Source organism: Euprymna scolopes, chromosome 2 (assembly GCF_053919585.1).
Source record: "Euprymna scolopes isolate OS-2025 chromosome 2, ASM5391958v1, whole genome shotgun sequence".
NCBI lineage: Eukaryota > Metazoa > Mollusca > Cephalopoda > Sepiida > Sepiolidae > Euprymna > Euprymna scolopes.
In genome coordinates, this window is record NC_136483.1 from 36,154,113 (window position 1) to 36,172,188 (window position 18,076).

Consider the following 18,076-nt stretch of genomic DNA (forward strand, 5'->3'; position numbering starts at 1 on the left):
CATACTGTCAAGATAGCTTAACTTTGAATCTTTTTGTTTTGGTCGTCTCCTACTTCTTCCCCTTCTCCTTCTTCAGGAAACTGTCTGACTGAAAATAGTACTGCCCAAGCAAGAAAATTCACCAACTTTTATGACCTCTGAAGCTTGCACATATGCAAATGAATACAGGCCTCACTTTGAGTCTTCAGATTAATACCGATAAATTTGTGAATATATTCGAGTAAAAACTATACTCCCACTGTGTCCCTTGAACTAATTATTCATACCAATATATGTCTCGGGAACACCCTGGAGTGTGATGTTCAGACTTTAGACTTGATTGTTTTTAAGCTGAATAGTCGTTTCTGGTATTTGTCTTGCTAAAATGAATTGTGAATTATACTGATAACTTGGATACAGAAAAAACATGATGTCTTTGTATGTGTTAAATATGCCCGATTGGTTTATCTCAATGAACAGGGTTCATTTCTAGCACCGCCATTGCTGTCACTATCACTCCTCTGGCTAATTCTGTATCTGTTCAATCTCAAATGTTTATTTAAAATTCTTCATAGCACATTGATAATTTTCACAAAGTCCGGTTCTCGAATGCATTTTCAAAATTTTCCATAACATATCAATTTTCAAAATGCCCGGTTCTGAATGGTTATTCAAAATTCTTCAAGATAACAGATGACGCTAACTGTAAAAAATTCAACTCTTGTCTCGGTCACATCAACTTTACTTTTCTTAATGTCAAAAATAGGTTTTAATCTAATAAGAAAAAAAAAGGATTGACAGCATTCACATTATTTCTTACAATCCTATAGAGGTGGAATTAAACCCAAGATGCTCAGTTAAAATACCGAAGTCGTCTTGGAGTCACACCCCCATAAAACTAGACTTGCCCGTTTGCATGAAAGGCGAGAGAAGGCTACTTAAACAAGACATTCATGGTAACGGGTGTGCTTTCAAATATACTTTGTCTTGCCGACATTTTACATGGCATCGCTGATATAGAAAACCTGCTACAAACAACGTTGGAATATGGATGAACAAACACAGCAGACAATACTTCAATGGATCCTCGAGCAAGAGCAAGAGCAAGAGAACATCGCCCTACGAAGAGACGGAGGACAGCCGAGCAAGTCACTTACAAGGAGACCCGACAGACCTACAATAGAACCGGACTCAAGTGATGGTGACTGCTCGATATTCATTGACTGTTGGCTTCGGTCTTTTAACTGAGCATCTTGGGTTCAATTTCACCTCTACAGGACTGTAAGAAATAATGTAAATGCTGTCAATCTTTTTTTCTTTTCATGGAATGGCTATCATAGCCTAACCCTCTCCTCATCGGCAAGAGATGCAACTACTGTCATCACGGAATGGAGTAGATACTGTTATCTTCAGGCACCACAAGAATTCCAAGCTTCAGGAGACACATATACATGCAGGTTCGACAATATCACTGTAGATATGCCCAGGAGAACAAGATGTATAGATGACACGATACTATGGGACGACTGTTGAAACATCATTTTGGGATACTATGGAGGACATGAATAACTGCAGCAAAAATGGTATTGTATTCAACCTCCAGAAATTTCACTTCACAGAAAAAGAGGTGGAATTTGCTGGGTTCTTGATTACGGAAGATGGGATAAAACCCACCCCAAAAATGACTGAAGCAATATGGAATTTTCCAACACCAAAAAATATAACTGACATAAGATCCTGGTTTGAAACCAGGTAGCCTACGCTTTTTCTCAGGCTGAAGTAATGGCCCCGTTTGTGCAAAGTATGCAACATAATGACTCCATCACAACCCAGGGGAGCCCTAATGCTGCCCTCAAACCCCGAGTTCCCATTTCAGAAGACGGTGACGGACTTTTTTAATTTACGAGGGAAGAACTACCTAGTATATACAGATAGTTACACCGGATGAGTAGAAGTCACTCTGATGTCGTCCAGGAATGCCAAGGCCACATGTGACGCCCTATAAAACTGGTTCTGCATGTACAGCTTCCCGGAGGAACTGTCAACCGATAGCGGACCACCGTTTGACTCCAGTAAATATAACCGATTGGGGCATAAGGAAACGAACATCATCGGCATATTACCCTCAAAGCATTGGGAGATCATAATTGACTGTTAAAACGGCTAAAAGGATACTTATTGATAGCATGCCTATGCCATGAACGAGCAGCTAGGTCCCTACTGACTCATCAAAGGCCGTAAACGACAAAGTTCTCTCTGATTCTCTCTCCTCTGATCTTGAGTGCGTGGTACAGTGGGGGAAAAGATGGCTGGTTACCTTTAATGCATCTAAAACCAAGCTTCTATCTTTACATCATCAATGCTCTGATCCTCATCTAGCATCAATTGAAATGGATGGCTCTCGTCTAGGGGAGGCCCCATATTTTGACAAGCTTCTGGGTTTGACCTTTACTCCTGATCTGAAATGGAAAACATACATCGTCTGTTGCCAAGGTCGCTGGAAAAATGGTGGAATCCTTTTACCGCTCCAGAAGATATCTCACTACTGATGCAATTCTCTATCTTTATAAAAGCCAAGTACGTCCAAGGATGGAATACTGCTGCCACATGTTGGCAGGACCTGCTAAAAACAGCCTATCCTGCTTTGACAGAATACAAAATAGATTTTGTGGTTTAGTGGGGATGCCTTTCTCTTCCCTGCAACCTCTCTCCCACAGAAGAGACGTTTTATCTTTGTTTTATCATTATTTCTATGGCAGGTGCTCGTCTGAACTCCGATCTCTGGTCCCCCGTCGCCAATCTTTCATGATAAACACCCATCTAGCTAAAACCACTGTCAATAATTTTCCCTTACTCTTTATCTGTGCCTAAATCAAAACGTAGATTCCATGAACAAAGCTTCTTTCTTAGAACTGCACGCCTGTGAAACTCTCTACTGCTTGCTTGTTTCCCTCCTGACTTCAAGTCCAACATAAACAAATTCCTGATGAACCGCCCCTTTAAGTAAGACACTTCATCAAATCTCCAATACTAATGAATACTGCAATACTATCCCATTGACACAAAATAACCCTTATCCCCAAGTGGCTTCTGGGCCTTGATAAGTGGTGACCTCCAAAAACAAAAATCACAACACCCCGGTACAAGACCTACATATGTCTTCAGCGATGGTCGCATGATAAAGGACCATCTTCCAGTGCTCCAGGACCGATATCGCATCCATAAATGCTGGAGAGAAATCAGTCATTATAGAGAAACAGCGATGACAAAAAGACACTTACGAAATGAAAGGGAATACAATTTAAAAAGTCACCCACTTCAGGAACTGAAAATCGGGGAAACGGTGCAGGGCCAAATCCAAGTTGGTCCACATCTAAGCCGATGGGCAAAGATGGGAAGGGTGGTGGAAACACTGGGTAACTGGCAGTATGATGTACGCATTGATCTGAGTAATCGGGTAACCTGTCACAATCACAGATTCCTCCGAAGAATAAACCTTGTGGTAGATACCCCTTGTCACTCGATACCTGAGGAGCCCCCAAGAATGTTGGATATCATAGACAACCTAACAGGGCCTGAAATACTGGGAGAATGGTCCACTACAGATACGGATCAACACCAACTCGAAACATCCGACACTCTGCCAGAACAGATGGAGGTGGATGACACAGCATCCCCTGGGGTAGTAGCAGTTAAGGAAGACCAACCGGTGCATAGTAGCAAAAGGGTGATGCAACCACCCAGGAGCCTACCCCTACAGACATGAGGCATGCTGCACGACTACTCCAAAGCCTCAAAACATTGGACTGCAATGCGAGTATCTTGTGGCCCCCGGAAGGGGGAGGGCATGTAAAGGAGGAATCGAACCCAAGATGCCCAGTTACAAGACCAGAGTGGTCTTGGCATCACACCCTCATAGAAGTAGACTCACCTGTTTGCATGAGAGGCGAGAATGGGCTACTTAAACAAGACATTCACGGCAACAGGTGTGCTTTCAAATATACATTGTCTTGCCGCCACTTTACAAGTCCAACACGTTCTTTTTGGTGTCAAACACTTAACCCTCTGTCTCTAATTCGATCTTTTTATAAATTCTTCTCTCCCACAAATGCAAATGAATGCATTTCAAACCAAATCACATAATACATACTGTTGTATTTGGAGAATGAGATTTCAGGTAGGATGGTTGATATGAAAGACTTCTGGCCACTTACTGCAAGCATCAACCAATATTAAGTTCAACTGTAATGTGAGCAGACATCTTGCCACTCATCTCCCTTCATAATACCCCTGCAACTTATGTCCCCGATAGTAGCCTGCTGCTTCAAAGTGGCATCGTGCCTTGTTTGAGGTGAAAATTGAATAAAAAAAAAAATTAAGTAATGTTATCCATTAAATGATCCTGCAAAGTCTACATATAGTTGTGACCAAGGCATTTCTGGGGTAGCCCATGCATGCAATGTTGTTTTCCGAGGAGACTTTGCAACCAGTTGACACTTGTTGGCACAACTTTTTTTACTGCCTATCCATAGTTGACCAATACACATAGCCACGTGCCAAGGCTTTCATCTGATTAATTCCCTGATGTCCATACTGGAATCGCTTAAGAATTCTGTTCTGAAGTTTGAATAGGACAACAACACATTCTCCATTGAAAAAAATGGTTGAAGTTAGTCAGTGCATGTTTTTGGTCAACGTGTGAGATGAAAATGTCAAACTTTCTGTAAAAATGGATCTGTGGCTGTAGTCTCCTGGATCATCTGTGAAGTGACAGGTAGCGATCTCACCGTGGAAACAAATGCAGAGACAACTTCAGGTTCTACATATATAGCAGCGGTGACTGTGTCTTCCACTCTTTTTGATGAGAAGAGATGAGTCTGGATGATGCATCTGTCTGGTCAGTTTTGCTGCCTGGTTGATACTTTATAAAGAAGTCATAATCTAAAAGCATAGTCGTCCATCTTTGTAAGCAGTTTGCTGTATAAAATGGAATTATTTTCCTGGAACCAAAAATACTTATTAAGGGCTTGTGATCTGTGATCAGAGTAAAATGCCAACCATATAGCATTTTATGAAATTTCTTTACTGCGTAATTGATTGGGCTTCTCAATTCGGCTATACTTTTGTTCAGTAAGCTTCCCTCAGTCCATAGTCTGAAGCATCCATCACAACAGTAATGTCTAATGATGGATTGTAGTGTGTCAGCAATAGCTCAAAACTAAGAAGTGTTTTGATTTTCTCAAATGATTCTTTGCATGTGCTTGACCAGTTCTATTTTGTAAAAGATTATTTAGACGCCCCCGCAACTTATGCAGTTTAGGTAAGAAGGAACTATAATGACCTACAAAAAGGATTGTAGTGCTATATTTGGAGCTACCATGTGTTTTATTCCATGAATATTGTCCACATCTGGTTTGCGATTATTTTTCTCAATATAAATTCAAGGTATTCCACAGAAGTTTGGAAGAATTTGCATTTGTCTGATCTTAACTGAAATCCATATTGTTAAATTCGATCCAGCACTGAGTAAGATGATGCAGAAGTTTCTCTTGGGATGTGCCTGTAATCATAGTATCATCAATGTAGGTGGAAACTCCCAGAAATCCTGTGAGCATTGTATCCATAGTTTGTTCGAATATCGATGGAGCTGACGTGATCCCAAATGGAAGGTGGTTAAATTGAAATAATACCTTGTGGGTATAAAGAATGAGAATATTTTTGGAATCTTCATCAATTTCCATTTGTAGACATGTTTTTACAGGGTCCAGTTTTGCAAAACAAGTCCCACCGTTGAGTTTTGAGAATAGATCTTCCAGTACAGGTAGTGGATACTGATGTGTCTCCAGTCTGTCACTTAGTCCTGTGCTGAAGTCTGGACATAAGCATACTTTGCCATTAGCTTTCTTCACAATGACAATAGGTGCTACCCAGGATGAGTAATTTATAGGTTGGATTACTCCTCCTTGTTGTAGATGATCCAATTCTTTTTCTACTGTAGCTAAAGCTGCATATGGTACTGGACACTTTGGTCTGAAGACTGACTTTGAATCTGCCTTCAGTTTTAAAGTCGCTTTAACTTGAGAACAACATCGAAGACCCTCTTGAAAAACATTGCTGAACTTTGCTTTAAGTATGTTCTTAAAATGTGTTTCAGCATCTGCTGCAACATTACTATTGAACGAATTGAAAATTGAGTTTAGGGGAACATTGAAAAGATCAAGTTCTTCAATAAAATCCAAACTAGGAAGATCCAAGGTTGATGCATCAGAAACATAACACACACCTGAAATTTTTTTTCTTTTAAAAGAGACATTACATTTTAACTCACCAGTTAGTTATATCTTGTTTCTCGATGCACCACAAGCAACATCAGTTATCTTCTTAAAAGTTGGTTCTCCCAATAACTCCCATGATGCACATGAAATTAAAGTGATATCCGAATTGGTATAGAACTGAATGTTCACTAGCTTGTTGCTTTTCTCAACAAGTATATATTTTCTCCGAGCTTCAAAATTTACATTAAAACATTAAAAGTGGCAAAATCTGAATTTAGTGTGGCTTTCTGGAAGTGTTCTGACATTTTTCTGTGGTTTTTACGCCTCGGCTGTGCAGTATTCATCCTGGATTTCTGACCACAAAATCCGTCCTTGTGCTCACAGTGTGAACAGTGTTGACATGTGAGTCATTTAAATGGGCAAAAACGAGTATAGTGCATCTCTCCACATAACCAACAGGTGTTGGAGGCTCCTCTCTATTTCTCTACTGACTTTATGTTGTTTGAAACTGATGGACTTTGCTGTTGCACCATTGTTGTGTCTCACTTTAGATTTATTAGTCGTTGACATTCTGTGGTCAGAATTTGTACCATCATTTTTTTTCTTTATCAACCATACACAGTAGACTCCACATCGTCTGGAGATTGTAACCCTGTGATGAAAATGAGGCATTTGAATTGATCTTTTATCAGTGATTTCAGTCGAAAATTTTTGCATTGTAAATTTAAAATTCCAGTATATTTGACATTTGACAAAATTGTCTGCAGCAATTTGAAATAAAGATGCTGACTCACCAAAAATGTTTGATAACTGTGCTATTTTTTCATCAAATGTGAAATCTTCTGTTTTTTTGAAAGGATGAAATTTGAATATTTTTCATGTTCTGCTGTGCCCAGCTTGCGAAGTAGTAAACGTAATTACAATGTGTTGCCCATGGATACGAACTTATGTTGAAATGTATCTGTCCATCGGCCATACCAAGCAGTAAAAGTTTATTTTAAATTGGAATTGAACGAAAAATCCATTGTTGTGCTTGCTATGGTGTCCATAGAAATTGATTTTGGTATTTACATTAATTGTTTGTGAAATTGTGCTGTCAAAGTTTCAGCTAAAATGTTTTGAGACTTTAAAAATTCTTCTTGCTGATTTCGCAATAAATTTTTCAATAAATTTTGATCCATGACATAAATAATTCCGATTTTTTCTTTTCGTTTGTTCACAAAATTGTCTTTTTTTTCTGTTTGTTTGCAAAAAAACAAAAACAAATTGTTTTATTTGTGTGTGTTCACAAAAAAAAAATATTGACCAAAAGATTTCTTTTTTTTTTTTTTTTTTTCCATTTGTGCAGAAAATAATTCTCTAACACAGTTTTTTTTTTTTAATTATCACCATGTGGGTCTTTTGTTTTTGAGATTTTGTATTTAACCTCATTGCCAAATTTTGTTATATATTCAGAGAATGGGGTGTCAGGAACATTGAATAGCATAGAACAAGTAAATTAAATTATTGTATTTTTAAACACAATTTATTCATGGCAGAAAACTTAAATTATTTATTTATTTATTTTTTTTTTACACAGTGGTCACCACTTATCAAGACCCGGAAGCCACTCAGGGATAAGGGTTAGATTATTTACAGAATGATATTCAATGTCAAGAGAAGCCACCATCTTGTTCTTTGTTCCTCTCTAGAACTTTCTAGTCTTTTCAAAGAACTATAAAGGGCGATAACTCTTACTTTCTTATTTAGAATTATTCCTTCTTTTATCGCTATAACACATACTTATAGGGAAACATGTATGGATCTGAACATGGGTTTGCACAGATCATTTGACTATGTTTTGATTGCTAAATTAGGTACTAATTTTTTGCAAGCATTCGGTCTTGCTGCATGTATAATAAACTGGTGCTTAAGAAATCCAGATACCCAACTTTAGGCTGGTACTTCATTATGTCCTGCAGTGATACATCCAAACCGAGATAAAGTCTTCCTTAAACTTTTAAAAGAATAATTTTCAATTTCCATCCTGTCTTTCATAAGGAAGTTTTACCACACTCCATAACACACTACATAGAGACAAAAGGTTCACCCATCCATAGAAAGGCTAGTCATTCAGAACATAGAAACATTCTAAAGTAGAATTTTAACATAATGAAGTTAGGCATAGTTTGCTCTTCAAAGAGGAAATGGTCTTCACCTTTTAATTTAGTGGGCAATTTGTGGGAAACAATCCACTGAACAGTGTTATCAAACCTAATAGGCATCCAGTATAACAACAATGCCTCAAAATAATAATTTTTCACCAAATTGCACTTAATTAGAGCCTATCACCAAATACTGGCTGAGCCCCACCACAGCTATTATTACATCAGTTGGAATATTTGGGCTTTTAGACGTTCTTTTTAGGTTGCAAAATGCAGTTCAAACATTCCAGATCTTTATAGACTTGGTCTTATTCTGTGCAGTGTGATGATGTGCTCATTGCTAGTCAGAATATATACGGTCACATTGATCATGTATGAAAAATATCTGAATGGCTGAAGTAATATGGTGTTGTCTTAAATTCTCAACTGTGTGATTTCGGTCAGTCTGAAGTCACATTTTAGAACAATCTCAGAAGATGGAATTTCCACCATCATTAGAGACGGTCAGGTTCATTCAAGATTTTTCTATCCCTATTCACATGAGACATTTCTGCCAATTCTTAGGTATAGTAAACTTTTATCATAGGTTTCTCCTCCACTGAACCTAAGTGATGTTACCATGTCATTATTATCGGAACATGCTTCTTAACAAGGTAAAGTCGATGTTGAAGAAGACTGTCAAGTTGTCACAGATCCAACCTGACCATGAATTGTGCTTGACAGTAGATGCGTCTGCATTAGGTATTGGAACTGTCTTGCAACCAAAAATGTGACATGCATTGGAAACCCATCCCATTCTTTTCCAGAAAATTGACCAAAACAGAAACATGCTACAGTATGTTTTTTAAATAATATGGTATGCCATTTCCATCAATTCCTTAAAAGTCAGCAGTTCCACATTCTCATAGAATACGAGCCTTTATTAGGCATCTTGCAGTCTTCTTTGGACAAATACTCTCCCCGAGAGATTCAAAAGATGGACCACATTCTTCAGTTCGCATCTGACATATGGCACATTAACGGAGCAGACAACATTCCACCAAATATCTTATCATGCAGAATTAATTTATTTCCTTTGTAAATTTCAATTTATGTCTGGGGAACAACAAAAAGAGATGAGCACCTTCAAAATCTTCTACAGAACAATGCAATTTCGTTGCATCTGGTGATGATCATCAACTTACCAGCAATAGAAATTTATATGACAAAAAAGCTACGCCCATATGTATGAATATCCTTACACAAAGATATATTCAGAACAATGTTCTAACATACCCTGAAGCCAATGCATTAGTGCATTTACTAACTGACCAATATGTCTGGCCATGAGTTGAAGTGGATGTGAGAGCTTGGGTGAAGATATATGTGAAGTGTCAGAAAACAAAAATTGGTTGCCATATTTGTTCCCAGTACCTGATCAGTGATCTAAACACATTCACATTGATATTACCAGACCATTTTCTACATGTGAAGGTCAGTGCTGTCTGCTGACTTTTATCGACAAAACTCTACTAATGCCAGACATGACTGTATGTACAACAGTCACAATGTACCCCAGTGTCCCAGAAAATGTAACAACAGACAGTTTAAGTTTGAATTATTCTACAAAACTGTCAAAACTTTGGGGAACCAGGGACATCCACACTATGCCTTATCATCCCCAAGCAAATGATATGGTTGAGCGATCACATTGCAGCTTGTAAGTTTCTTTATGTGCAGAACTTACTAACAATATGAAGTGGTGAGAACATCTGCTACTAATACTTTTAGTGTTGTGCACCAAATTAAAGAAAATATTGTTAAACAGCAGACATTCTGCATGGAACTGCACTGTTGTTACCAGCTGTGGTTAGAAGCAAGAAAGAGAAGTAGAGGCCACAGAGACAAGAGATTATGCGAGAACGGACGAAATAAAAATGCTGGCCGCCATGTTTGTTCTTCCTTTTCTTCGCCTGTACTCACTCGCTGAGCACCCACGGTAAGACTTCTCTTACCACACCAGCATAGCATTTCTTTGAAGCACCAGAAAAAGTGTGAGATGTAACATCATTTATTAACAGACTGACCCCCCCCCAAAAAAAAAGAAAAACATATGTTCAAAATGGCATGTTTTCCTTCAGGGGAAAATAAGTACGCTAAAATATATTTACCTAAATATTTAGAGATGTGTACTCACCTATTTATACATAATACAGATAAGTCGCATTTCCTGCATTCACCATATTGGGGTTCCTTTAAAATCATCAAGACACACAAGTTTTTTAGAGTTTTTAATAAGAACAATGGACAGAACATTTCGATAGATGGTAAAATCCTGCAGTACTGGAGAATGCTTACTTAGAAGTAGCACCTTTAAATTTGGTGCCGTAGATATGACACTTGACAAAAGAAAATACACGTTCAGACAGATATGTATGATGGCTTAGACATTTGAAGAATTTTGTTTTCATCTGAATGTTAAAAGATTTTTCTTGTGTTCATTTTCAGATACTCTGTATTTTTGTTTGCTTGTTTGTGGAAGAGAGTATTATAAGGGAACAAGAGAGAATGACACTGGTTGTTAAGGATATCAGTCGTTTATTCCTCTTTGAGCAGATCAAGTCAGGCAATGGGGAGAGAGAATGAAATTCATCATGGCTGGACAGGTTTCCACATGATTCATTACATGAAAAGGCTCTATCTTATATTCCTAACCTATCATGTTTGATAGAGCATCACCACGAGTGTCAAGTAAAAAGTTTGTTTATGGTAAGGTTTTTTATTTTCTGTCATAATGTAGTACTTACCAACAAAACAAACGCCCTCGTGTTTGTGCCTTGTATAGGCATGCGCGACAACAAAACTTGGGTTTTTATAAGCAGAAGTCTCGAGGTTGTCAGGAATCTACAGGCGCATGCGCAAGAGAAGGGATTGAGATAGTGGTATAAAAGGCAGATCGAGTGAGAAGGTTGTTGTTGTTGTTGTCATTGGATGCTACAGTGACGCGTGTGTTAGCAGGTGATTAAGAGGCTGTTTTTTTGTGTGTCAAGTCGCGCACCTTGGTGAAGATCATATAAGTCGTGCACCTCGGTGAAGGTGAAGGTCATACATAAGTCGACTTTACAATTGTCAATATGTAAATAAAATATGTATATTTTATTTGACCCTATTATTCTTCATTCTGTGTGACATATAGCATTACATTTAGTAGATATGTTTTCCCTTACAGAACGGTAAAGGCAATGTGACCAAGAACTAACAATGTCAATTTATTAACAACTGAAGACACCCTAAAATAAATGTTAGTAGATAATGAGAGTTTAAAGAGTCGAAGAATGTTCTAGGTGAAAAAAGAGTTGCTTTGTCTGTAAGAAAAAGTAGCAATTTGTTTGTAAAGTCGAACAGAATGAAGGAAGAAAGCGACCACGTGTCTGCGCGTGTTGTCTTACCTGCTGGGAGGATCACAGGGAGGGCAGAAATTAAAAATGGCGGCTATGGTTTTTGTAAGATTATTGAGCGATGACGTCAGGCCTCACGTGACTGTTTTTCTGGCCGCCAATTGGCTGATGACGAACGCTTGGACAATAAAAGGAGTATGTTCAGAAGATCGACGACAGTGTGTATCAACTGCATCAGTGTGATTAGAAGTTCGACGTGTGTTTTAATCAACTGCCGTAGTTGTGAAATGAATTCAAGCTATTTCGGCAAAATGGGGGAAAAAAGAAAAAATCGACCTCAAATTAATACCAGAGTTTGATGAATCGACCCCGGTAATTGACTGGGTGGAAAAGGTGGAATTACATTGCCTTTTGTCTGGCGTAAAAAACTTCGAACATGTTGTTCCTCTGCATTTGTCCGGCGGCGCCTTTGCGGTGTATCAACAGCTCAGCCATGAGGGCAAACAGGACTACGAGAAAATCAAGGCAGCGCTGTTCAAGGCGTTTGCGATTGACCCCACCACTGCTTGGGAGCAACTTGAGGCAAGGATCTTATGTCCAGGCAAAACGGTCGACGTGTACTTGGCAGAGCTGACAAAGTTGACAGTGTTGTTTGGTGGACTGCCTGAGCGGGCCTTAGCATGCAAATTCCTAGCAGGACTCCCGACAGGAGCAAAGCAACTACTACGAGCTAGATCAAGTGCAGATTCATTGCCACTTAATGACCTAGTAGATCGGGCCAGGACTGTAATGAAGAATTACTCCGAGATGAGGGAACCAGTAATTGCTGCTGCTCAGTCCACACCGAATGATAAGAAACCGTATCAGGGACCCGGTCCACGTGGTGGAATCATATGCTACAGATGCAATGGACAGAGCCACTTTGCAAGGAATTGCCGGCAACAACCAACGGCTGTTCGCTACTACCGGTGTAAGGAAACTGGCCATATAGCTCAAGACTGTCCGGAAAACGGAACCGGGGACAAGGTGTCAGCATCAACCTCTTCCTCACGCAGAAATTAAATGAGACGCTGCCGATCATCCCGATATATATCAATGAAACACTGTGCTCAGCACTCCTCGATTCCGGGTGCTCCTGCACTATCGTATGTGCAGATCTCTGCCACATTTGGAGAAAGAAGAACTTTGCAAATGGATCGAGGATGGCTGGCTGATTCCCTACCCATACAAGAAACTTGGACCTCCTAAGGGTCTGATTCCATTAATGGCGGTTGCTCAGCACAACAAAGCAAAAGTCAGGCCGGTAATGGACTACTGAGAACTGAACTCATATGTTGATGCATTCACAGCTGATGCTGACATGTGTGCTAGCAAACTACGAGAGTGGTGCCAGCTGGGTTCTAATGTGTCCCTGTTGGATCTGAGAAGAGCATATCTGCAGGTCTGGGTTAGCGAGACAATGTGGCCGTTTCAGATGGTAGTGTTTGCCGGTAGGAGGTATTGCCTCACAAGACTGGGCTTTGGGCTGAACGTTGCGTCCCAAATAATGAAGACGATCGTCAATGCTGTATTGTCACAGGATAAGACCGTAAAAGAGGAGACATCAGCATACCTTGATGACATATACGTGAATGAAGACATTGTGCCGTCATCACGTGTGAGGGCCAAGCTAGCCAAACTTGGACTAATGTGTAAGGATCCAGAACGCTTGGAGGATGGTGTTCGTGTCTTGGGGTTGAGCATTCAACAGGAGCGAGGGACCTTGAAGTGGAGGCGCGGAACTGCAGTTCCTGAAGTGCCCCATGTCCTCACGAGGCGGACTATATTTTTCCTGTGTGGAAAACTGGTGGGACACTTACCAGTAGGTGGATGGACTCAGGCCGCGACAGCCATGATGAAGAGGAGGGCGAGTGCAGTTACCAAAGGCTGGGATGACGAAACGGTGGACAATCTGTTGCTGCGCATGGTGAAGGAGACCATCACAAGAGTCAAGCAGGAGGACCTCGCTAAAGGAGATTGGTGCATCCAGGGAGACAGGCTAAGTGTGTGGGTGGATGCGAGCTCCCTCGCAATTGGGGCGCTATTGGAGATGAACGGGTCTGTGATTGAGGACACCTGCTGGTTGCGACCAATGGATGATGCTGCTCACATCAACCTGCCAGAGTTGGATGCGGTAATAAAAGGAATAAACTTGGCACTCCAGTGGAAAGTCAAAGAATTATGCATACGCACAGATTCGCTGTGCATATACCACTGGATAGTTAACACACTAACAGGCAAAACGAGAGTGCACACCAAGGCGGCTACCAAAATGCTAATCAGACGAAGGTTGGAGACAATAAGGAAGTTGGTGGAAGAGTACGACCTATCGGTGAATGCGGTGCTTGTCACTTCAACCTGCAATCTTGCTGATAGACTTACCCGTGTGCCCCAGAGATGGTTCGATGCAATGAAGAAAGAAGTCGAACCAGGGTCTTTATGTGCTGCCTCTGTTGAGGAGACAGATAAAATCAAGAAGGTACACCATGACAGTGGACACCCCGGAGTGAGACGGACATATTATTTTGTACACTTAACCAACCCGTCAGTGTCCAAAAGCAAAGTAGAAGCAGTGGTCAAGAAATGCCAAATATACCAGTCAATCGACCCTGCTCCCACCAAATGGCAGAAAGGTCGGCTGGAAGTCGACGAGAATTGGAGCCGACTGGGCATGGGCATAACCCATTATGGTGGTCAGCACTTCCTCACACTGATCGATTGCGGACCAATGAGGTTTGTGATCTGGCGACTATTAACAAGACAGGACTCGGCTAGTGTCATCCGTCAATTAGAGTCCATATTTTACAAGCGGGGGCCACCTAAAGAGATTCTCACTGACAACGACACAGCCTTTTGCAGCGGAGAATTCAGGCGTTTCGTAGATGAGTGGGGGATCCGGCTTAGACACAGGTGTGCGTATGTACCGAGTGGCAACGGTATAGCAGAGCGGTGCCACCGAAGTGTGAAGAGGATAGCAGCAAGGAAGCAATGTACGATTGCAGAGACAGTATATAGGTAGAATACAACACCAAAGGATGACGCGACTGCTGAAAGTGCACCTGCTAATGCGATACATTGCTATCGAGTGCGTGTTAAGAGCATTGACGCCTGCCTGCCTAATCAGAAGAGGACGCAAGGATGGTACAAGTTAGGGGACACCGTCTGGGTAAGGCCTCCCAATAACCGATGTACGACCAGTTTCAGAAGAGGACGGATCACCGGCATAATTAGTGAGCACGCTGTGCTGGTTGATGGTACTCCACGGCATGTGAGGGATGTCCGGCCCGTCCTTGATACAAACCAAATGGCCAACAGCGAAAGTGATAAATCATCCAATGATGAAATGTGGATCCGACCTATGCCCCATTGCCATGATGACACGGCTGAGAACCTCAGCACAGATGGCGATCGTTCCAGCGCCACTTCTGAGAGCCCCAATGACGATGGAGCCAAGCTTGATGGAAGGACTGCTGGCAAAGTTAATGGCGACAGGTCTGTTACCCCTTCTGAGAGCTCGGATGAAGATGGAGCGCAGCCGGATAGTAGGACCGTGGACACTGACCCAAGTAGCTCTGATGAAGATGAAGATGTCCAGCTAATCCCCCTCCGTAGGAGTGCCCATAACAAATGACCGCGACCGCAATGCCGCATGTGTGATCTTGAGACCAGGGGGGGGTGTAAAGTCGAACAGAATGAAGGAAGAAAGCGACCACGTGTCTGCACGTGTTGTCTTACCTGCTGGGAGGATCACAGGGAGGGCAGAAATTAAAAATGGCGGCTATGGTTTTTGTAAGATTATTGAGCGATGACATCAGGCCTCACGTGACTGTTTTTCTGGCCGCCGATTGGCTGATGACGAACGCTTGGACAATAAAAGGAGTATGTTCAGAAGATCGATGAAAGTGTGTATCAACTGCATCAGTGTGATTAGAAGTTCGACGTGTGTGTTAATCAACTGCCGTAGTTGCGAAACGAATTCATTGTTTTTGACTTGATGCTATGTTATTTTGCATGCGATAACATATGTAAGTTGGGTAGGCATCATAGAGGTGTGAGCATATTAGATGACTCTGTTTTATTAATGAGAGAATGCGTGTGTGACATTGTGTATGTGTGTGTATGTTTGGTGAGTAGTGTGTCTATGTTATTGCTACGTGTACAGTAGTTTAAAAAAAAAAAAATTTTTTTTAATTCCATTTTTATTCCAAACAAGGCACAGTGCCACTTTGATGTAGGGGGCAACTATCAGGGACATAAGTTGCAGGGATACTATGTAGGGAGTTGAATAGCAAGATGTCTGTTCCCATTACACTTGAACTTCTGCAAGTCAGTAAAGTTGGTAAAGCAGGATTTTGAAAGAGAGTTCCAAAGTCTAGCAGTTCTGGAGAAGAAACTATTAGAGTAGAAGGTTTTCTTACATCTAGGGATCTCTATTGTGTAGAGGTGGGATTTTGCTGCTTGTTGGGGGTATTTACATCGAGGGGGTACAAGGGCTTGTAATTCGTTGGAACATTCACCATTAAAATACTTGCAGAGGGATGCAACATTATGTCGATGAGACAGAGGTTGAAGCTTAGATGACAGTTTAGGACCTATCAGGATGGCGACTCTCTTTTGAACCCTATCTAGGAGCGAGGGACTATGCTGATGCACCAGCCTAAATGTGACAACAGTACTCCATACATGGGTGAATGGTGGCCTTGTAGAGGTGCAGGATATTTTCAGGCATAAGTAGCTTTCTAGCATGGTAGAGACAGCCCACCTTCTTCACAGCAGCCTTGGCAATGCTCTCAATGTATCTGTTCCAGCTCACGTTCCCTGTGAACGTTAGGCTGATGAGTCTGTGAATGTCTCTTGTAACCTGTGTGCTACTTGGTGAGGGCCTTCAATCTCAAAGGGTCAGGGTAGATTTCTGATATCTGTGCATGTATTGAGGATGAAAGGAAAACTGTAAGAGAGAGGAAAGTAGGCAGTGTGTGAGTTTTTATATTGTGCGCAAAAGTAGAAGTGAATATTGTCGCACTTGTGATTGGTTGAAAGAAATTGCTGATTGGAGATTTTGTCCAATTGAGTGTCGCTATTTAACATTCGTCTGTACTGCTGCTGCCTATATATTAATATGGCTTAAACTATTTTTGACTTAACAGTGTAAAACTTTCTTTGGATTATCTACGTGAGATCTCTACGTTTTAAATCTTTATGGCGTTCTACATTTTGATAGAATCAAAGGTCACATAAATCTCACTTGATATTAATCTTTTTCTTGCCATGAGGAGAGGAATAAAACCTTTCAAACTATTCAAAATAATTTAATAGTGTGCGGGGTGGGGGGTCGGTTAATTTTTTATATGGTAATATCAACTAATAAATTCTCGTAGAAATTTGACGCCACCATGGGACAATTTCTATTTAAATAAAAAAGCAACAATTATTAAACGACCAGATTGAAAGAAGTGACATGTTTAAAGAAGAGCTACATAAACGTAAGTTTTAGTTCACAGTTTAAAAAAGAAAAGAGAAAACAAATAATATTTTAATTAAGATGAAATAACACAATCAGTATTTAAGAAACTAAATATATATATATTTTTAATCAGTTGGCAAACCAGAAGAGTGCGCAATTCATAGCAACAAACGGTGTTCAGTCAGATTTACTTTCTGAGATTAAAGACTTCTTGTTTTGGGTAGCTTATTCTTCCAGTTTGCCACGTTCTGTGCTAATTTTGGCACTTGTTCAACCCCCCCCCCCCCGACCTTAGAAAAAAGAAAAGAAAAAAATCTATGGTACGTACTCTTAACAGGGAGAATTTATTGTACACTAAAAAAGCACATAAATTGATAAAGTAGTTTATTTTTTATATAGAAAATCATTTTAAAGCAAATTTGAGTTTTTTTACGCTTTCTAAAATCTCGCCAGTTTGAATTGTTTAGAGTTCTCTCCCTTGTTCTTTCAAACTATTTCAAGATGGCATCGTGAGATTGTTGTTCATTCCTTATCCATGACATTTTGTTTTTCTTATTTAAAAATAAAACTATTGGATCAAGTTACATGATTTTTGATGGACAATATTTCCTTCTGTCACGGGTGCGTCGTACATCACACAGATTTTTATTTTTATTTTTTTAGAAGGGGGAATTCTGAACAAGGACCCTAATTTTATTTATTTATTTATCTATTTATTAAATTGTTAGGTAAAAGTACAGAATAGTTGACAAAGTCCCCCTCCCCTTTCACCATGTAAAGAATGGCTTTCTAAATGAT

The 18,076-nt window shown here is 40.3% G+C and overlaps 1 protein-coding gene across 1 annotated transcript in view; it reads left to right on the forward strand.

Annotated features, from left to right (window-relative positions):
- The first annotated feature begins 17,242 nt into the window (after positions 1-17,242).
- Positions 17,243-18,076, forward strand: part of LOC145291046 (alpha-mannosidase 2x-like) — a 326,286-nt gene continuing 325,452 nt past the window's right edge. The window contains exon 1 of the mRNA XM_080136566.1: positions 17,243-17,297. The gene's annotated coding sequence lies outside the window, so the exon portion shown is untranslated. The remainder of the gene's footprint in view (positions 17,298-18,076) is intronic.